The sequence below is a fragment of the Mustela lutreola genome, chromosome 12, assembly GCF_030435805.1.
Source record: "Mustela lutreola isolate mMusLut2 chromosome 12, mMusLut2.pri, whole genome shotgun sequence".
NCBI lineage: Eukaryota > Metazoa > Chordata > Mammalia > Carnivora > Mustelidae > Mustela > Mustela lutreola.
This window is the reverse complement of record NC_081301.1, coordinates 87,481,684-87,503,992: the sequence shown is the minus strand read 5'-3', so window position 1 is coordinate 87,503,992 and position 22,309 is coordinate 87,481,684. Positions and strand designations below refer to the sequence as shown.

The 22,309-nt window shown below is 48.0% G+C and overlaps 1 protein-coding gene across 2 annotated transcripts in view; it reads right to left on the bottom strand.

Moving 5' to 3' along the window:
- Nucleotides 1-4,868, bottom strand: part of CEMIP2 (cell migration inducing hyaluronidase 2) — a 90,370-nt gene extending 85,502 nt beyond the window's left edge. Inside the window, exon 1 of one of the 2 annotated variants that reach the window (XM_059143196.1) lies at nt 4,770-4,868. The gene's annotated coding sequence lies outside the window, so the exon portion shown is untranslated. Of the gene's footprint in view, nt 1-3,673; nt 3,816-4,769 lie in introns of those variants that run through there. The other variant, XM_059143197.1, reaches the window with a different exon arrangement.
- Between the last annotated feature and the right edge of the window lie 17,441 nt (nt 4,869-22,309).

Genomic DNA, 22,309 nt, shown 5'->3' with positions numbered 1-22,309 from the left:
CAACTAGATTAAAACAAACAGTGCTTCTAGATTCAAGTTTCACCCAGATAGCAACTGTTCTTCCTGGGGGAACAGCCCTTTCTTTTCATAGCACCCTTGAAAATTCCATCTCTTTACAAATGGAGAAATCGAGTCAAGGTCATTGTCAGGGTCTCAAAAATGCAGATGCATGGCTTTTCCTTCCTTTTCCCCTTTCCACATTCACCTTGTTACAGGAGAGGAAAGCTGAAGGGCTAGATTGGCTTGGGACTCGGGGAAGAATGTGGCAGTTACGCTACAGACCAAGACAAGCCCCTCTCAATCGAGGCACTGTAGGAGCCAGCGCATCCTTGTAATTACTGCTCACACCCCAAACGCAATGAAAAGATTTCCTGTGGCCGAGATGGGAAGATGCCTGGACACGCTGAGGAATGCTCTGCGGCAATAACCACCACAACCATCTGAAAAACTGCACTCAAGCTGAGATTCACAACACTCCGGAAAGCGGAAAGCGTCAAGAAATCAGAACTTGGTCACGGAGACCGTTTAGACTCGGTTATGATCTGAAGCGAAAAAGCTCTCAAAAGAACATGTTTTGAAAGTACCGTTTGATACCCAAGTATTTTTTTAACTTTTTTTTTAAAGATTTTATTTATTTGACAGAGACAGAGATCACAAGTAAGCAGAGATACAGGCAGAGAGAGAGGGGGAAGCGGGCTCCCTGCTGAGCAGAGAGCCCGATGTGGAGCTCGATCCCAGGACCCTGGGACCATGACCTGAGCCGAAGGCAGAGGCTTTAACCCACTGAGCCACCCAGGCGCCCCTAGAACTTGATAAAGTATTCTTAAACGAATTTTACAGGTGAACCAACAACATGGGAAGAAATGGGGGAATTGTCCAGCAGCAAACATCAGAGCCTCATTTTAAACTCCATTCTGACTTCAAATACTCCAAACTTTATGTTTCAAAATGGTACCGCTGACCCCAGTGTTCAGTCCCTACTATTTTTGTGTGATTTCAAAAATTTTATTTCTCACGAAATTGCTTTCTCCCCCCCCCCACCCCGCACTCCCAATCTGGTCCTCCTCTGGAGGATTCTTTTTTTTTTTTTTTTTTTTAAGATTTTATTTCTTTATTTGACAGAGAGAGATCACAAGTAGGCAGAGAGGCAGGCAGAGAGAGAGAGGAGGAAACAGGCTCCCTGCTGAGCAGAGAGCCCGATGTGGGACTCGATCCCAGGATCCTGAGATCATGACCCGAGCCGAAGGCAGCGGCCTAACCCACTGAGCCACCCAGGCGCCCCTCTGGAGGATTCTTAAAGCACTCTATGTACAATGCTCCAAACACTCACACACACTTACTGCGCCTTCTCTAATTGCTCATTTCCTTTTCTCCCAGCCTAGGCTCATTCCTTTCAACAGCAAGAGACCATCTCCTCTTTCCTTACAGACAGAAGCCACCACACAGATGATCTTGGCTCCCTGTGACTTCCAAGCTTGACCCACTCCAACCAGCTCCGTCTCCCTACAGACAAGAACACGGTGTGGGCATTCAGACTGCTTCCCAAGCGCCCAACACACAACAGGTGAACAAAAACTGTTAGTTTAATGCACGGGGGGGGGGGGGGGGGGGGTGGCTGGATGATCCAAGACTTGTATTTTATAGAATTTTATAAAGTACACCTTTACATCCAGTATCCCATAGGAGTCTAAAACTGTACTTAATAATATCTTCTCAATGATCTCCTTCTGCACTGTGGCTCAGCATATCATTCTGAAATTCAGAACCCGGGCCCAGAGGCGCGGAGCTGGTAAGTAGCAGCCTGTCAACTCTACTCTCTAGACTGTCTTCCCGCCGTTCCCAAGGTAGCCTGGGAACAGGCAAGATTAGGTTCATTAGAACACGAAGGAGGTGTTGTCCCATTCAGGTTTCCTGTTGTGAAATTGGAGACTTCTGGAAATCTGCAGGTTGCTGGTTAGATCAACAAAGGAGCTTGGACTCCAACAAATTCGCTGGGACCACGAAAACCTGAAAAAGCACAGGGGAAGAGTGTACTATCTGAACTCCGTGCCCACACATGCCTCAGCCTCGTCCGCAGGCCGTTAAAGCAGAACAGGTAAGTGAGGACCCAAAATTCACTTCTAACCTTACTGTTGTAAGCCAAAGCACACACACATCCATCAGATCAAACAGCATCAGGTGGAATGAAATGAAAGCCAGAAGCAGATATCCAGCTCCATCTGCATCCACTCAGACCCTGGAGTGCAGGTACGCAGAAAGAGAAGGAGTGACTTTCAGGTAAAGGACACAACACCAGAAGGTTCTACCCAGTGTCTGCTAAGCACAAGTACTTTGTTCTGCTTTGCCCAGAAATGCAAACCCAAAAGAGCCCTTTGAATAGCTCACCAAAGGCACACAACCAGAGCGTGATGCCCAGACCAATTTTGAAAACAGCAAGCTTCCTTCAAGGGTCAAAGATTAAGAGCTCCTTTTTGCCCACCAAAGAACCCTAAGGCTAACCACTTGAAACGCATTCCTAACACAGAGCCACTTCCAACAGGTATGTCTGGCTGCCCTGAGGGCTGAGGCCTCCCTCAGGTCAGGTGAAATCTCCCTCCATCCCAGTGCCTCTAAATTCTCATTTTGTCCATGTAAGGGCTCGGGAAAGCAACATCCGCCTACCCTCAACACATGCACTTATGCCACAAGGCATCACATTGTCACACTGAAACCAGGAGAGTGGACACAAGCCAGTGAGTGGCTCCCGTGTGGAATGCAAGTTCTTAAAATTATTAAGCACTCCATCCTTAACCCGACTGTTGATGAAAGGAGATGTATATCAAAGTCTGTTTTCCTAACCTTAGCCAGAGAATTTAAGTGAGCGGTTTCCGCTCCCCAGAGAGGTCTGGTGATAAGCCTCAGCAGAGAGCAACATCGGGACCTTGCTCTGATTGCAAAGGATGTAGCAACTGGCATTAACCACTGAACTCTGGGATCCTCGCGGCGCCGGACCCCCCTCCTTTGCCAAGACCTCCCAACTCTGCAGAGTAAAGCTGGGAGTGGGGTCCAGTGCCAAGGCTACCCCAGCTGTAAAGAAAGCTGCGAGTGATTTTAAAGCCCCCCTCGTTACTTTTACTAACACAAAGCGGGTAAGGGCTGAAGGGTTGCTTCACCAACCCAGTGAAACAGTAGAGACAAAGGTCACCCCCAAACGCGCCCGCGCGCGCACCGAAGCCCAGACTGTGCAGCGCACGTTCCACCAACCTTCCACTGTGGTCGCTTCCTGTGGGGTTTATCCCCCCCACCCCAACCCTCTCCGGAAAGTTTGAGGCTGTTCACACCGACTTTCAAAGGTCCATTGTTTCCTTCCCCGTAAACGCAATGAAAAGAGAGACGGAGAGAAAGAAACCGAGGCGCCGTTCCCCAGACCCTTTCTTACGGAGAGGATTTACTCCGGGGGAGCCCAGGGTCTCCGGACCCAGCCAGGAGACCGGGAACCGCGGAGTGCGGGGGGGAGGGCGGGAGGGGGTTTCGGGGGGCGGGAGGATGTTTTCCGTCTCAGCAGAAACGCCTCAATGCCTGAGCGCCGGCAGCCGGGAGCTGGGACCGTGCTCGGGGCCGCGGGCGGCGACCTCGCAGTGGCCCCGGCGGGCAGCGGGGGAGGCGGGGCGGGGGGAACCCCTCCGCGGCTTACCTTCCCCTCCCCCACTTAGCGTCGGCTACTTCAGGTGCCTACACCGCGGTCCAAAGAGACGGAGCCGAGCTCCCAGCGTCCCGGTGTCCGGATCTTCTCTCCATGGCCAGAGAGCCCCTGGAGCCCCGCGCCCGCCGCCGCCGCCGCCTCCGCTTTTCTGCAACTGGCAGCCGCAGCCTCTGCCCGGAGGTGCAACGCTCTCCTCCCGGGAATGACGCGCACTTCCCTCCGCCTCCGCCTCCTCCTCCTCCAGCCCCGAGCCTCGGGGGCAGGGGCCTCGGCTCGCTCGCTCCCGGAGCCGCCGCTCGGCTTTCTCCGCTCCTTCCCCCCCCCCGGAGGAAGAGAGCCTCGGCCCCGGCGGCGCGCGCCCCAGCGTCCCCGCAGCGATGGGAGGCGGCGGCCGCGCGGGGCAGAGCGGGGTCCCGGGAGTCGCGCTGGTCCCTGGTCGGCCGGCGCCGCGGCTCGCGAGGGTTGCGCTCAGCCTCCGCCGGCCAGACAAGCGGCCCGGCTCTGCAGGGCCGAGGGCTGCCGATTGGGCCGGCGGGCGGGCGGGCGGACGAGACGGAGGAGGCGGGGGGAGAGGAGGAGCCTGCGGCCGGAGGGGGCGGTGGCCACGCCGGGCTCCTCCCGCCGCCCGGCTCCGCGGGAGCTCCGGACCCGGGCGCTCGGCGCCTCCCGCTGCGGCCACCGAGAACCGCGCCCCCCGCTGCGGCTGCAAACTCCCACCGCGCGGATCTGAACCTGAGCCGGGGCCCCCAGCACCTCGCGGCCGAGTCGGACAATGAGCCCCCATCAGCCCCGGCTGAACCTGACAATGAGCCCCATCACCCCTCCGGTGGAGCCTGCTCCCCCGCGGATCCTGTCCTGGCTGAGCCTGACACTGCGCCCCCCTCGCTCCACGGCGGAACTGGACACTGCACCCCTATCGCCTCCCGGGTGAGCCCGACTGCGCCCCAACACCCCGCCGCTGAGCTGGACACTGCGCCTTCATCGCTCCCGCCTGAGCCAGACTCCGAGCCGCATCATCCCCAAAGGGACTTCCATAATTCCCGAAAATGCTCTGTGCGTCGGGCCAGCGCACCACGGCCGCCCCCACCTGGCCGACCGCGGGCGCTGGGTTCTTAGCCCTCTCCGCGGAACGAGCCCGCTCTCCGACCCGGGACAGCTCCTCCGGCGGCGCAGAGCGGCCCCGGCCCCCGGCTCCCCAGCCAGAATAAATAGAACTACGCTTCCCCACGCCCCCTGCCCGCGTCACTCTGGAGTGGCCGCCGCTGGCAGGAGGGGCGCGGAGCGAGCCCGCCCACCCCAGCGCCTCCCGACCTCTCTACCGACTCCCGCACCCGGGCTGGAGCAGCCCAGCCGCCCCCACCCCGCCCCTTGCTGGAGCGGCTCTCACCCTGATAGGGGCTTGGCTCCCGCCGACGGCGCGGCCGGGGCCGGATCAGTCAGACCCGCGAGGTCCCCATCTAGGGACAGCCGCAGGTCTGCCAAATCCAGGCAGTCGTCATCCTCTGTTTAATTCGGGATTGGAAATTGTCCCGAAAGGGAACTCTTTCAGTAAATACTGTACAGACAGGAGTGTTCATTTTTCAGGGCTGCTCTTCCTCCCTCCCCGCCCCCCACACCCTTTTAATAAAACCTTAGTCATGTAACCATGACACACCCAGCAGGCGGGAAAGGGAATTCCCTACTTCCACGAGTTTGGTACAGTTTGTAGAAATCAAAAGGTTGCCGGATCTTGGCTGATGATAAGACTGCCCTGGGGAACTTTGAAAAATTCGGATTCCCAAAGTTCACACGACCTAATGACTCACAGAGGCCTGGAATGTGTAAGTTTGAGAACCAGATGGAGCACCATCCTCAACCTAATTAAAACCTTGGAAAGTTGCCTCCACTATAGCAACATGGTCCGGTGCTCAGACCTTAACGAAACTACCAAACTTTGGGAGCCACTGTCCCTCTGGGAGAGGGAGGAAGTTTCTTGAAATAAGGCAGATGCAGATGGGGGGAGGGGTGCTCAGGGGTGAAGCATCTTCTGCCTTCCTCTGGACTCACGATCTCAGGTTCCTGTGATCCAGCCCCGTAGGGGGCTCCCCACTCAGTGGGGAGTCTGCTTCCCCCTCTTCCTCTGCCCCTCCTATCTGCTCCTTCTCTCTCTCAAATAAAATCTTCAAAAAAAAAAAAAAAAAGCAGATGGTTTTGAATGACAAACTAGAAGGGACAAAGGACTTCTTTAGTGGCCAAAGATGATATGTTTAGGATAGGAAATGTGTCCCCCAGTGTGGTAAACTGTGGTAAGCAAAGAGTTCAGATCCTAATCACTAGAACCCGGAAGTGTTTCTTTATATGGAAACAGGGTCTTTGCAGGTGGGATTACCTTAGAGATCGGGAGTTGGGGAGATGATCCGGGGTTATCAGGGTGGACCTTGAGTGCGATCACAGGTCACCTTAGAAAAGGGAGGTGAGAAGATGATTGGAGCGCGCCGGCAGATGCAGCCTGGGTAAAGGAGCGTCAGCAGCCCCAGAAGCTGGAAGCTTCGAGGAAGGGCAGGTCCCTAGAGCCTCCAGAGGGAAGGAGTCCTGCCTCCTAGAAGAGTTCAGACTTCCAGACTCTACGAGCATGAAAGTATACATTTCTGCTGTTTTAAGTCACCAAGTTAGTGGTAACGTCTTATGAGAGCCATGGAAAACACACACATCATATGGCCTGTGTCGTGCCCTTTACGTTAAAATGCCCATTTTCAGGACGTCTGGGTGGCACCGTTGGGTTAAGCATCTGCCTTTAACTTGGTCATGATACCGGGGTCCTGGGATTCAGTCGGGCTCAGAGGGGAGCCTGCTTCTCGCTCTGCCTGCTGCTACCCCCACTTGTGCTCAATCTCTCTCTCTTTCTCTGACAGATAAATAAAATCTTCAAAAAACAAAAAAATGCCCATTTTCTGAATCTTTATTAAGTGCCAGGCATTTTGCTTGGAGTTTGAATATGTTATTTAATTTAATCCTCCCCAAAATTGTTACTCCGATTGTAGACATGAGGACCCTGGGACTGAGAAAGTCTAGGGAGCCTGCCACATAGCAAGAGCCTGTTGGGATCAAACATTAAAAGTGACTATTAAAAAATCATGTAAACTATTTTAATGAAAGTTTTGGTTTTAAAGAGGTCTTATTTCCATAACCTATACCTATTGCCAAAATCAAAGGAAATGGACATGGGTATCTGGGGCCACTGTGCCTAGAGTGTAGGGTGGGCAGGGGGTGTAGGAGACTCATACCTTCTGCTCAATATTCTTGTGAACTTAAAACTGCTCTAAATAAAGCCTGTTGCGGGGGGCACCTGGGTGGCTCAGAGGGTTAAGCCTCTGCCTTCGGCTCAGGTCATGATCTCGGGGTCCTGGGATCGAACCCAGCATAGGGCTCTCTGCTCAGCGGGGAGCCTGCTTCCTCCTCTCTCTCTGCCTGCCCCTCTGCCTACTTGTGATCTCTGTCAAATAAATAAATAAAATCTTTTTTAAAAAGGATTTTTAAAAAGCCTATTGGGGGGGTCGCCTGGATGGCTCAGTCGGTAGAGAGTGTGAATCAGTAGAGTATGTGACTCTTGACCTCAAGATTGTAAGTTCAAGCCCCATGTTGGATATAGGGATTACTTAAAAATAAAGTCTTTTCAGAAAATTTTAAATAAAAAAATAAAGTCTATCAACACAAAAGAGGGCATTGAATCCTTGTGTGGCTGACCTTTGAGAATTTTATAAACTTATGTTCTTGGGTATTTATCAGAAAACATAAAAAAAAATCAAAGTTTCTTAAAATAAGGGAGATGGTTTTGAAACTACAGTCTCCAACTTCCAATGCTTTGACTTAATTGTTCAACTTTATGAGGGGGCAAATGTGAAATGCATTCAAACACTACTTCAAATTTCGAATTAGGATCTTTTCCTGGTCCACCCACACTCTTTCATGATGCCAGGCAGCGACAGGGAGCCAAGGCTCCGGTCACCCAGTGATCACGAGAGTCAACAACCAATCCTCTCACCATTCTGCACCCAGACAACCATTCTGTCTTTCATTTTCAGCACAGTATTCAATACATTACATGAGATATTCAATGCTTTATTATAAAACGGGCTTTGTGTTAGATGATTTGGCCCAACTGTAGGGTAATGTGGGTGTGCTGAGCCCATTTAAGCTGGGCTGGGCTAAGTGATGATGTTCAGTAGGTTAGGTCTACTAAATGCATTTTGGACTTATATTCTCAATTTATCATGGGCTTATCCAGATATAACTCCGTCATGAGCTGAGGCAGATCTGTAATGTGAATGGAGTTATACTGGACACAAAGTGAGAGGTCACAGACTTCTCTGGTCAAGAACTGATGTTGTCCCAAATCGGGTTCCCAGGGAAGCAGGCTGAGACACAGTGGCAAGATGTTCATTAAAAAACGTCCATGAGGTCAACACCTTTTGAGGGAGGGACAGGAAGCAGGATAGGACAGAGGGAAAAGTTGAGCTACCGCGTGAACCCAGCCACGGACGCAGCCAAGCTCCCTGGGAGGCTCTGGACCAGCATGACCCTTCTGAATTACTGCTGCTACATGCCTTTACATAGCCTCCTGACTCAGTCACCGGATATGGTGCATCCTGGGGAGTGGCATGACCTTGGGTAAGGCAGCTCGGCAGCCCAGGAGAGGTTTGGCTCTGGACAACCCTTGGAGCTGGGCAGCACGTCCTCTCTAGAAGGCGGATCTGGTAGTCTAGTACCGACCAGTAGGCAGTCACCTACCTACTCCCTCACTGTTCTGTCCTTTTCACATGAGGAGGGAAAGCCTCATATGAGCATAGGATGCCTTTTTTTGTTGTTGTCCCAGTGCTGGCAGTGCTCAGAGTCTTGAGGCAGGACAGCACACTGGCTGACAGTGGAGGTCCCTCAGGCACTTGGCCTGGGTTAGAACCACAGTCCATAGCTCCCTGCAGGACAACTTCAGACAAGATGCCCAGCCTCTCTGTGCCTGTGTCTTCACTTAGAAATGGGAATAAGGGGGGCACCTGGGTGGCTCAGTGGCTTAAAGCCTCTGCCTTCGGCTCAGGTCATGATCCCGGGGTCCTGGGATTGAGCCCCGCATCGGGCTCTCTGCTCGGTGGGGAGCCTGCTTCCTCCCCTCTCTTTGCCTGCCTCTCTGCCTACTTGTGATCTCTGTCTGTCGAATAAATAAATAAATAAATCTTTAAAAAAAAAAAAAGGAAATGGGAATAGGGGGACGCCTGGGTGGCTCAGTTGGTTGAGCGGCTGCCTTCAGCTCAGATCATGATCTCAGCGTCCTGGGATTGAGTCCCACATCAGGCTCCTTGCTTGGTGGGAAGCCTGCTTCTCCCTCTGCCTCTGCCTGTGAGCTCTCTCTCTCTCTCTCACAATAAATAAATAAATAAATAAATAAATCTATCTTAAAAAAAAAAAAAAAGAAAAGAAAGAAAGAAAGAAAGAAAGAAATGGGACTAGGGTCAGGGCTCCTGGCTGGCTCAGCCGGTGAAGTGTCTGCCTTCACCTCTGGTCATGATCTCAGGGTCCTGTGATCAAGTCCTGCATCAGGCTCCCGGCTCGGTGGGGAGTCTGGTTTTCCTTCCACTTCCCCTCTGCTACTCCCCCACTCGTACGCTGACTCTCTCTCTCTCAAATAAAATCTTTTTTTAAAAATGGGAATGGGGGGGCGCCTGGGTGGCTCAGTGCGTTAAGCCGCTGCCTTCGGCTCAGGTCATGATCTCAGGGTCCTGGGATCGAGTTCCGCATCGGGCTCTCTGCTCAGCAGGGAGCCTGCTTCCTCCTCTCTCTCTCTCTCTCTCTCTCTCTCTGCCTGCCTCTCTGCCTACTTGTGATCGCTGACTGTCAAATAAATAAATAAAATCTTTTGAAAAATAAAATGGAAATAGGGTCACCTCCCTGGCTCAGTGAATAGAGCGTGTGACTTTTGAAATAGGGGTTGTAAGTCTTGGCCCCACATTTGGCATAGAGCTTACTCTGAATGGATGAATGAATGAAGGAATGAATGAAGTTCCTAGTCCATGCCGTTATCATGAGGATTAACTGATAACGATGTAAGGGGCTTAGCCACACACTTCGTAAGTGCTCAGTGTCGTTAAGGTCTCTGGCCCTCTTCTGTAGCCTTCCATGTCTGGCTAATTTAGAATCCTAGGGTGCCTGGATGGCTCAGTCGGTTAAGCAACTGCCTTCAGCTCAGGTCATGATCCTAGAATCCCAGGATCAAGTCCTACATCAGGCTTCCCACTCAGAGGAGAGTCTGCTTCTCCTTCTGACCTCTTCCCTTTCATGATTTCTGTCTCAAATAAATAAATAAATCTTTTAAAAATAATTAATTAATTAATTAATTAATTAGAATCCTGTATCAGGTTACACTCACAAGGACTTTTTTGGTGGGGATTTGCAACTGAGTGCTGAAGATGAAGGCTCCAGACTGGAGGTGAAGGCCATGAGAAACATTCAAGGATCATGGTCTAAACAAAGCAGGTGAGAACGGTGAGCAGCAAGAGCCACACTCCAACCACGCCTTATTCTTACAGCCTCTCGGGCTCTGTATGCCTGTCCCTTTCCATCTCTCTGAAATGCCAGTTCTCCTAATGCATACCCTGGCTGGCCCGTCCCTTACCCCACTCACCACTGTGCCTTTACCTCATGAGATCAAAGGTGGATCAAAGGTGACCCTCTATATGAACATTCTAGACTCCGTCAGGGCCTCCCTTCGGGTCCATCTGTTACACCCCTCCCAGCACCGCGCCAGGATGCTTAAGTATGTCCTACTCCCAGCCACCCCCCTCCTGCTGGTGGACTGGACACCTGAAGAATCAGATTCAAGATGGAACCTCATATTGTGGATGGCAAAGGAGTCCACAGAGCCCTTCAGGAGAGGGGGAAAGTATCAAACACCATGATCTGGAAAGAGCTTGGACACCTCTGCGTTCAGCTTTTTAGTGTCGCTGCTTGCTTTATATGTTCCGGCTCCAAACCCTTTGAAGGCAGAACCTCCCTTGACTTCCACCACTCTTCCCCTCTCTGTTTCCCCCCACGACCACCGCCAGGCTGTTAGAAATTAATCCCTACAGACCGTGTTTCATTCTATGAGGGTCTGAACAGATCGCTTTCTTTTTTTTTTTTTTTTAAAGATTTTTTTTTTTTTTTTTTTTATTTACTTGAGAGAGAGACAGTGAGAGAGAGCATGAACGAGGAGAAGGTCAGAGAGAGAAGCAGACTCCCCATGGAGCTGGGAGTCCGATGCGGGACTCGATCCCGGGACTCCAGGATCATGACCTGAGCCGAAGGCAGTCGTCCAACCAACTGAGCCACCCAGGCGTCCCTGAACAGATCGTTTTCAAATCTCATTTTTCTGTTCATACTTGTTCCCAGCTACATTTAATGTCTGGATGGAAATGATTCTCCAGGTGACTAATGCTTCTCCAGGAAGGTGTTGATATGCTGTTTGTATCCTCTCCTTAATTAAAAGTCTTAAAAGAATTTTCCCCCATTGACCGAATGCAATAACATTACGGAATGTTTGTGTGACCTTTCTCCACTGGGGTAGACCCGAGTGTCTACAAAACCATCTTTTCTAGCTTTATGTCCCTGTATCCAACTAACCTCATTCTCACACTTCATCAGCTTGTCATGAAGACTGCATGTTTCCAGTTAAACTCTCTGGATCCTTGCTTTAAAGTATGACGTAAGCGGGCGCCTGGGTGGCTCAGTGGGTTAAGCCGCTGCCTTTGGCTCAGGTCATGATCTCAGGGTCCTGGGATCGAGTCCCACATCGGGCTCTCTGCTCAGCAGGGAGCCTGCTTCCTCCTCTCTCTCTCTGCCTGCCTCTCTGCCTACTTATAATCTCTCTCTGTCAAATAAATAAATAAAATATTAAAAAAAAAAAAAAAGTATGACGTAAGCAATTCTGATATAGCTAAAACTCTGACACAGTCTTTTCAGAGAGAGGAGAAACATTTATTTATTTGTTTGTTTGTTTGTTTATTTATCAGCCTCCAAAATCTGTTGGGTAAGTAGGAATGAAACCTCTTTTCTTTTTTTTTTTTTTTTTTTTAAGATTTATTTATTTGACAGAGAGAAATCACAAGTAGACAGAGAGGCAGCCAGAGAGAGAGAGAGGGAAGCAGGCTCCCCGCTGAGCAGAGAGCCCGATGCGGGACTCGATCCCAGGACCCTGAGATCATGACCCGAGCCGAAGGCGGCGGCTTAATCCACTGAGCCACTCAGGCGCCCCTGAAACCTCTTTTCTATTTGTCATTTGAAAACACAGCCTTGGGGCGCCTGGGTGGCTCAGTGGGTTAAGCCTCTGCCTTTAGCTCAGGTCATGATCTCAGGGTCCTGGGATCGAGCCCCGCATCGGGCTCTCTGCTCAGCAGGGAGACTGCTTCCCTTCCTCTCTCTCTGCCTGCCTCTCCGTCTACTTGTGATTTCTCTCTGTCAAATAAATAAATAAAATCTTAAAAAAAAAAAAAAAAAAAAAAAAAAAAGAAAACACAGCCTTCAGGGTGCCTGGGTGGCTCAGTGGGTTAAAGCCTCTGCCTTCAGCACAGGTCATGATCCCAATGTCCTGGGATCGAGCCCCACATCGGGCTGTCTGCTTGGCAGGGAGCCTGCTTCCTCTTCTCTGCCTGCCTCTCTGCCTACTTGTGATCACTGTCTGTAAAATAAATAAATAAAATCTTTTTTAAAAAAATGTCAAAAAAAGAAAACACAGCCTTCTACTTAGAAAAGAGATACTACATCCTGATTCCTAAGCAATATATTCAAAATAGGTACCAAATCATTTTAAGTTACACACTATCTCTGTATAAGTGGTTTTGCTTTGTCATTGGCACCCTGAACCAGTATCTAGAAGGTCTTCACAACTGAAGACACCATCCCTGGGAAGGGAAATAAGTTGCCTGAGGTCACTCAGCTAGAGTAAAGTTGCTACTGTAACATATTTTGTATTAAAAATTTCTTTTAGGGGTGCCTGGGTGGCTCAGTGGGTTAAAGCCTCTGCCTTCAGTTCAGGTCATGATCTCGGGGTCCTGGGATCGAGCCCCACATCGGGCTCTCTGCTCAGCAGGGACCCTGCTTCCCTTCCTCTCTCTCTGCCTGCCTCTCTGCCTACTTGTGATCTCTCTCTGTCAAATGGATAAATAAAATCTTAAAAAAAATAAAAAATAAATAAAAATTTCTTTTACCATTTCTAAGGTATATGCAGTATTGATTGCCCCCATTGTCTTATGGGTTTGCTGTATGAGGATGAGAAGATATATGTAAACTCAAGAAATACACATGAGAAATGTACCACCTTTGTGTCATATTCACAAACGGATGTGTACCGAAAGATTTTAAATAGTGAATTAGCATAAGAACTGAGAAAGCTGATGATGCATAAAGTACATAATTTAAAATAATACCGGGCGCCTGGGTGGCTCAGTGGGTTAAGCCGCTGCCTTCGGCTCAGGTCATGATCTCGGGGTCCTGGGATCAAGTCCCGCATGGGGCTCTCTGCTCAGCAGGGAGCCTGTTTCCTCCTCTCTTTCTCTCTGCCTGCCTCTCTGCCTACTTGTGATCTCTCTCTGTCAAATAAATAAATAAAATCTTTAAAAAAAAAATAAAAAATAAAATAATACCAATATCCTGGAGCATGTGACCCGCTCACTGGGTAGAGCACATGATTCTCAATCTAAGGGTTGTGAGTTAAAACCCCATGTTGGGCACAGCACCTACTAAAAAAATGTTTTTTAAATTTTTTAAAATAAAATAAATAAATAATACCAACATCCTGAAATCATGCATCATCTCCTGAGTTTTATCCCTTCCTTCCTGTACCTCCCTTCCAGGCTACCAGTAAAGAAGCATAAGACCACTGTTCCCTGAAAGATTAAGAATCCTCGGTACTCGTCCAAGAAGCAGAATTAGAAAAGAGAAGCAAGATCAGGAGCATCGGACCTGCATCAATTCACAGCTGCCAAATTCCCCTAAGTATACTGTATAAAAGCTCTCTGCATACAGACAAAAGGCTGATATCCAGGATCTATAATGAACTCCTCAAACTCAACACACACGAAACAGGCAAACATATCAAAAAATGGGCAGAAGATGTGAACAGACACTTCTCCAATCAAGACATACAAATGGCTATCAGACACATGAAAAAATGTTCATCATCACTAGCCCTCAGGGAAATTCAAATTAAAACCACATTGAGATATCACCTTACACCAGTTAGAATGGCCAAAATTAACAAAACAGGAAACAATATGTGTTGGAGAGGATGTGGAGAAAGGGGAACCCTCTTACACTGTTGGTGGGAATGCAAGTTGGTGCAGCCTCTTGGGAGAACAGTGTGGAGATTCCTCAAGAAATTAAAAATAGAACTTCCCTATGACCCTGCAATTGCACTCCTGGGTATTTACCCCCAAAGATACAGATGTCGTGAAGAGAAGGGCCAACTGTACCCCAATGTTTATAGCAGCAATGGCCACAGTCACCAAACTATGGAAAGAACCAAGATGCCCTTCAACGGACGAATGGATAAGGAAGATGTGGTCCAAGTATACTATGGAGTATTATGCCGCCATCAGAAAGGATGAATACACAACTTTTGTAGCAACATGGACGGGACTGGAAGAGATTATGTTGAGTAAAATAAGTCAAGCAGAGAGAGTCAATTATCATATGGTTTCACTTATTTGTGGAGTATAACAAATACCATGGAGGACAAGGGGTGTTAGAGAGGAGAAGGGAGTTGGGGTAAATTGGAAGGGGAGGTGAATCATGAGAGACTATGGACTCTGAAAAACAATCTGAGGGGTTTGAAGGGGCGGGGGGGGGGGGGTGGGAGGTTGGGGTACCAGGTGGTGGGTATTATAGAGGGCACAGATTGCATGGAGCACTGGGTGTGGTGAAAAAATAATGAATACTGTTTTTCTGAAAATAAATAAATCAATTTAATTAAAAAAAAAAAAAAAAACTCTCTGCAGTGCCTCAGTGGCTCAGACAGTTAAGTGTCCAGCTCTGGATCTCAGCTCAAGTCTTGATCTCAAGGCCAGGCGTTCAGATCCCAGATTGGACTCCATGCCCAGCAGGGAATCTACTTTAAAAAACAAAACAAGGTGGGGCGCCTGGGTGGCTCAGTGGATTAAGCCGCTGCCTTCGGCTCAGGTCATGATCTCAGTGTCCTGGGATCGAGCCCCGCATCGGGCTCTTTGCTCAGCGGGAGCCTGCTTCCTCCTCTCTCTCTGCCTGACTCTCCGCCTACTTGTGATCTTTCTCTCTGTCAAATAAATTAATAAAATCTTTAAAAAAAAAAAAAAAAAAAACAAGGGACGCCTGGGTGACTCAGTTTGTTAAGCAGCTGCTTTAGGCTCAGGTCGGGATCCTAGGGTCCTGGGATCAAATCCCACATCCGGCTCCTGGCTCAGCAGAGAGCTTGCTTCTCCCTCCCACTGCCTGCTGCTCTCCCTGCTTTGTACTCTCCCTCTCTGTTAAATGAATAAATAAAACCTTTTTAAAAAATCTGTTAAAAAAATAAAAAACAAAACTCTCTGAATTTTCCATGGTTACAATTAAAAACTAACATGCAAGAAAAAAAGAATAGCTCCCTACACTCTCAGGGCCACCTAGATGACAAAACAGCTCTTCAGGAAACTTGAAGTCACCCATGATTTGAAAAGCCTCAATGAACAACTTGTCAGAAGTTCCTCTCAGTCTGTGGAAATCTCTTTTGTGTGATACATCCACGTTCCTCTCTAAAGAAATGAACATGAAACTATTCTAAAAGATAGTCAAGATTACTTGAGATAAAGGACAAATACTGTATGATTCCACTTACAAGAGGTGCCTAGAGTAATCAAATTCATAAAGACAGAGAGTAGAATGGTGGTTACCAGGGGCTAAAGGAGGGGGCACTGTTACTGTTTAATGGATACGGAGTTTCAGTCTGAGCAGATGAAAAGGTTACAAAGATGATTAGTGGTGGTGGTTGCAGAATGTGAATATATATTTAATACCACTGAAACTTACCTTAAAAATGGCTAAAAGGGTAAACTTTATGTTGCCACGGAGAAAAGATTACATCTTGAAATATTATAAACTAAGAAAAGTCATAAATATTTCCCAAGTTTCTAAGAGTACAATGGAAAAATGACAAAAATAGAAAAATCTGGTGTTATGTTCCATTGGGATGTAAGAATTTACTGCGACTTTAAACGGAGGCAATTGTTTTCAGAAAACTACTGTTAAAATGCACTAGTAAGTGGGGGGGGGGGGTTGTCTGGCTGGCTTAGTCAGTAGAGCATGTAGATCTTGATCTCAGCGTCATGAGTTCAAGCCCCATATTGGGTGTAGAGATTACTCTAAAAATTAATACATCAATTAAGTAAATAAAAATGTACTACAAGGTGCTTAAAAATGGAGAAAGGAATTTCAGCCCTTTCCATGATCACATCAATTCAGCTCTCTTGTGTGGATGAGCTGAAGACAGCTTGGGAAACAGAGCTCAGTTAGTTATGCAGCAAATACTTACTGTGGGCCACTGTGCCAAACACTGACAGATTTTCATGGTAAGACAGCACAGCTAAAGCAATCCTGGTGGAGTTCCTCCCTCTCATTGAAGGAGATTGGCAAGTAAACCAGTAAGCAAATGATAATACAGATTGTGATAAACTCTCTGAAGGACATAATCAGAATTATGAATGATGCGTGGGATAGAAGACACTGATGGCCTCAACGGCCCACACTCTCAGGATTCATGCTCTTGTGAGGTTCCCTCCCACACTAGCTTTGAACTTGGCCATGTGACTTACGTTGGCCAATGCAACAATGGTGGAGTGATATAAACAGAGGCTTCAAAAGCATGTGCATGGGGTGCCTGGGTGGCTCAGTCAGTTAAGCATTTGACTTCAGCTGGGATCATGATCCAGGAGTCCAGGAGTCAAGCCCCCCATCAGGCTCCCTGCTTGGCAGGGAGTCCGCTTCTCCCTCTCTCTCTGTTCCTCCCCTGCTTGTGCTTACTCTCTCCTCTCTTGCTCACTTGCTGTCTCAAACAATTAAATTTTTTTAAAAACCTTTAAAAAAAAAAAAAAAGCATTTGCACAAGTTGCTGGGGTTGAGGTGGGGGAAGGGATATTTAAGATTACATGGTCAGAGAATACAAAGATAGTAGTAATTAACAACCTAAAGGATGTGAATCCTAAGAACAAAAATTAGAAAAGGAAAATATATTATAATGGCAAAAAAGGAGGCACCAAGGTAGGGGAATCCCTGAGGATGGGGAATCCAGGCTTGGAATACCATGGACCCAGGAGAGGCCAGCGGTGAACTTTTTTATAATTTCTGCTTGGACTGGCCTTATCTGGGTACTAAATAAATCATAAAAAGAAGCCATAAAGGTTCAAAAATTTCCTGGAAAGATTCTTTGCTTAATAGAGATATATTTTAAAAAATTGCTGGGTGCCTGGGTGGCTCAGTGGGTTAAACCGCTGCCTTCGGCTCAGGTCATGATCTCAGCATCCTGGGATCGAGTCCCGCATCTGACTCTCTGCTCAGCAGGGAGCCTCTCTCTCTCTGCCTCCCTCTCTGTCTACTTGTGATCTCTGTCAAATAAATAAATAAAATCTTTTTTTTTTTTAATGTTGCTTAGCTGAAAACAAGCAACAGTTTTTTAATTTTTTAATAAAAAAAGGTGCATATAGATATGTACCTGTTTTTGCCATAGGAAAAATACCATCACTCCGGCATCTATTTGGGTCATCATAATCATCACATAGACAAGAGTCAAGTGTAGTTCCTCTTCTGTGACTTGTCTATTCAGAACCTTTGCTCATTTTGCTGCTGGGCTGTTGTCTTTGTCATTGATTTGTAAAAGCTCTATATATGCTAAGGAAACTACCCCTTTGTGATTTGAGTTGAAAGTATGATTTCCCAGGTTAGCCTACTGATGTAGGGTGGTATAATGCTAGAAAGCAAACTATACCGAGACAATCACACTTGTATGAAAAAACTTCTTTGTAAGCTACAGCTTGAACCAGTGAAAGAAACTAACGAGGGGTGTGTTGAAGAAAGAAAACAAGTGTGTGCTGGTGAGAACCACACAATGAGGCATAGAGAGGCAGTGGGTAAGGGGCTAAAGAGAAGTGGCATCGTTGTCAGGGGAAAGGAAGCACCTTCTGAGGCTAGACTGTGAACCTGAAAGACTGAATTTCAAGCTGTAGGAAATTATTTAAAGTAGTGGATAATACTGCAGGTCAAAGATCAGACTCTACGTTCTGTCTGTAAGCTCCTGTTTACCTTCTGAACCATTCAAGTCTTGTTCCTCTCTCAGTCTTGCGGATATAAAAACAGCCACCAAGGAGAGACCCAGGGTAAGCGAGGGTTCTGGAGCCACACTGCTTCAGATCAAGTCTCAGCAATACCACCTATTAGCTGTGTGACTTTGGGCAACGTACTTCAGCTCTCTAGGCCTCCATTTCCTTATCTGTAAAATGGGACTAATCATAGCACACACCCCTATAGAGAGATTATGACAATAAATGAGTCAATAAATGTGAAGCATTTAAAAGAGTACCTGGTACACATATGCATATGGTTAAAGTTATTTAATATTATTGGAGCACCTGGGTGTCCCAGTCAGTTAAGCATCTGACTTGGTTTCCGCTCAGGTCCTGATCTCAGGGTTGCGGGATAGAGTCAGCCCTCGGGCTCCATGTTTAGTGGGGAGTCTGCTTCTCTCTCTCCCTCTGTTACTCCCCCACTCATGCTCTCTCTCTCTCTCTCTCAAATAAATAAATATCTTAAAAAATAATAATGAAGTGATTTAATGCACACACATATTTAGTCTATTTCAGACAAGTAACACAGTATCTCAGATTTCCAACCACTGTTGTGTACAATTATCCTCATTTCACGGTAAAGAAACTGAGGCTCAGGGAAAATAAGTAAGTCCCACTTTTTTCATCACTTTTGGGCCATCTCCCAATATTAAGGAAAGTAGGGGGTGCCTGGGTGGCTCAGTGGGTTAAGCTTCTGCCTTCAGCTCAGGTCATTATCTCAGGGTGCTGGGATCAAGCCCCGCATGGGTCTCTCCGCTCAGCAGGGAGTCTGCTTCCCTCTCTCTCTCTCTGCCTGCCTCTGTCTACTTGTGATCTCTCTCTGTCAGATAAATAAAATCGTAAAAAAATAAAAAGGTTAGAAAATTTTTTTAAATTGAAGTTTCTGTACTACAGGTGAAAGTACCTTCAAAGGGAACCCTCGTCAATGCTTCTTATGGTTTTTGTGGGACACAGGTGTCCAGAGGCAAGACCGCTCTACTGCTACTGTACACAGGTAAAACCAAGTAAAGGAAAAGAGCTGTAAGCAGCATGCCTCAGAAAGAAAAAAAAAGAAGAAGGAGGGGGAGGAGGAGGAAGGGGAAGGGATAGTTCAAAAGGACTTTGGCAGCATATAAAGTATTAATATAAATTAATTCCTACCATTGGAAGATTTATGATGCACCAACCACTGTGAGAAACTGAAGTCTCAATGGAAAAGTGACTTCTCTGCCAATTTTCAAAGACACTGGAGCCGGAGAGGACCAAGTTCAACTTCTGACTGGAACATGTAATCGTGGTTTGACTCTAGGCAAGCTCCCCCAACTCTCTGGTCTTCACAGTAATGTCACATGTAAATCAACACAAGTGGAGAGACAGAATTCCACACAGAACACACCACACGCAAAACATCTCCCCCAGGACCCAGTAAATGTTGGCACTGCCCCCAGTCTGTACAATGGGCTGCCTACGACGGCTGAGAGCCACCAAAGACCAAGCGGCTGGCTTGGCGAGCTCGGGAGGCCTCTATCTCTGAAGGTGTTTGTGCAGAGGCTACACATCTCCGTGCAAAGAGCAACACTAACATAATGCTTCCTACGTGCCAGGAGCTGCCGTGGGGGATTTAGAGATATATATGAACTCTGCAGACCCCCCAGCCCTATGAGGTAGATACCTCAGGTCTCCATGTTTTACAGATGAGGGAACTAAGGAGCAGCTAAGTGGTTGGGGGGGGGGGGGGATGACCACGAGCAGGTGCAGAAATTTCCACCCCGAAGTCCTTCTTTTAACCATTGCAATAAGTGCATGTAAGCAACCGTGTGAAGACATTTGCCTATTAGTTTGCTGGAGTCCATGACCTTGATGTTGCGTCGGGCACAGGGCGCCCACGGGCTCATACTTTCCGTCTAGCGTGAGCCGCTCAAGGGCTTCCACCAAGACAGGCAGAAGCGCTCGCTTTCGAAGGAGAAGCAGTAGATGCCGACGCCAGGGGCGGCGCCGGCGCAGCGCCGCCTCGCTGGGACAGGGTCGGCGGGCGCGGCTCACCGCGAGCACCAGGCGCCGCCAAGCGCCGGCGTTTCCCGGAGCCAGACCCTAGGTGTCACCAGCGTGCCAGCGCGGCCCATCCGTCCGTCGTCGGCTCGCGGCCGCCGCAGGAAACGACAGTGTCGGCGGCGCGGAGGGGGGCGCTGACAGCGGCGCGGAGGGGGGCGCTGACGCACGGAGGGCGGAAAGGGCGTGGGTGCGAGCGCCCCGGGCCCCGCTGTTTGTGCCCGCGGCGCCCTGCGGCCGGGAGCCGCGCTTGGCCGCCGCCCCTCGCTTCCTGGCCCCGCAGCGGCTGGGGGTGGGGGTGGGCGATGGAGGGGGAGGATGGAGGGGGATGGGGGGAATGGGGGGCGGGGCGTCGATGGGGGGCATGGGGGGAGGCGGGAACCCACCGCCCAGAGTTCACCCTTTAGTTTTAAGGGTTATTACTGCGGATTCAGGCTTGAGGTTTGGACTTTGAGGAGAAAGGGGAACAGAGACTTCACGGGTCCTAACAGAACTTGATTCTTCCTTTGCTTCCCTCGGCCTCGAACCGCATTTAGATTTAACATCTCCTGCGAGCTCAGTCTGCTGGAGGAAATGATAAAGCCGGGCTGACTTACCTGCGCATCAGGGAACAGAACGCTTTCCCGGACGCCGTCTCGTTCCGTCCTCCTAACACACCTGCGGGACAGACAGGACAAGCGCTAGTATTAACCCCATAGTACAGAGGAGAACAGTGAGGTTCAAGGACACAGTAAACAGGGCTCAAAATAGTATTCACTTTGTCTCCGAGGGATTAAAAAAAATCTCTGGTTTTTAAATTAGATACTATGTATAGTAAACCCATGTAATATAGAAGACGAGGCATTATTCAAACTCCTTTTTTTTTTTTAAAGATTTTATTTATTTATTTGACAGAGAGAGATCACAAGTAGGCAGAGAGGCAGGCAGAGAGAGAGGAGGAAGCAGGCTCCCTGCTGAGCAGAGAGCCCGATGCTGGGCTCGATCCCAGGACCCCGAGGCCATGACCTGAGATGAAGGCAGCGGCTTAACCCACTGAGCCACCCAGGCGCCCCTCAAACTCCTTCTTCATCATCTCTCTTCCCCGTCCCCATTACATTTGCTGGTTACAAGAGGAAAAAAGTTATAAACCACAGAAAGGAAAAAGACAGTTCTAGATGAAAAGAGACTTAAAATACACACTAAGTGCCCCCTGTGGTTCTTGACCCCACCCTCATTGGAATGAATCAATGAAAGGGGTATTGGGGAATCAAATGCAAAATTTTGAATATAGACTAGGAATTAGGTAACATGAAGGAATTATTGCTAATCTTGGCAGGGATGATGATGGTATTGTAGTTATAAAGAAAAATATTCTTCTTTTTAGAGCTTCCCCATGACATCTGTAAAATACGTTAGGGGGCACTTGGGTGCTCAGTGGGTTAAATGTCTGCCTTCAGCCCAGGTCATGATCCCAGGGTTTTGGGATCGTGTGAGTCCCACAAGGGGATTCTTGCCCAGCAGGAAGCCTGCTTCTCCCCCTGCCTGCTCCTCCCCCTGCTTGTGCTCTTTCTCTTACAGATAAATAAAATCTAAAAAAAAAAATAAAATAAAATATGCTAGAAAAAACCTAATACATAAATAATAAATAAAATGAAATATGTTAACAAAAAATAATTTTTAAGCATATGTGAGAATATACTGATGATTGTTTACTCTAGGTTATGGATATACATATAGGTGTTTATATTATTCTATTTTTCTTGATGTTTTTATTTTTCATAATGACTTTTAAAAATCTGTTGAGACAAACAGTGACTCATTCTTCCTTTTACAGTTAAGCATCTTTGTCTTTTTAATTTTTTTGTATTTTGACATTTTCCTTGCCTGCCTTTCAGTGCATAGAAAATTTGATGAGTGGGGCACCTGGGGGGCTCAGTTGAAGGAGCAAGTGAGTCTTGATCTCAAGGTCATAAGTTTGAGCCCCACATCAGGGGTAGAGATTACTTAAATAAATAAACAAAAAGAAAAGAAAATTTGGTGTGAAACATAAATGGAGTAAGAGGCCTCATCTATCTGACTGAAATTTTACACCTATAATTATCTTTGATCACACCCTGCAGATTACAAACAGGAGACCAATACATAGAATGTGAAAAATTCCTCATAAAAGAAAATGGCGCTCTGAAAGATTTTTTTTTCTTTTTTGCTTTTTGAAACCAACCAAATTTACAGAAGTTGCAAAAATAGTGTGAGGAGGTATACCTGGGTGGCT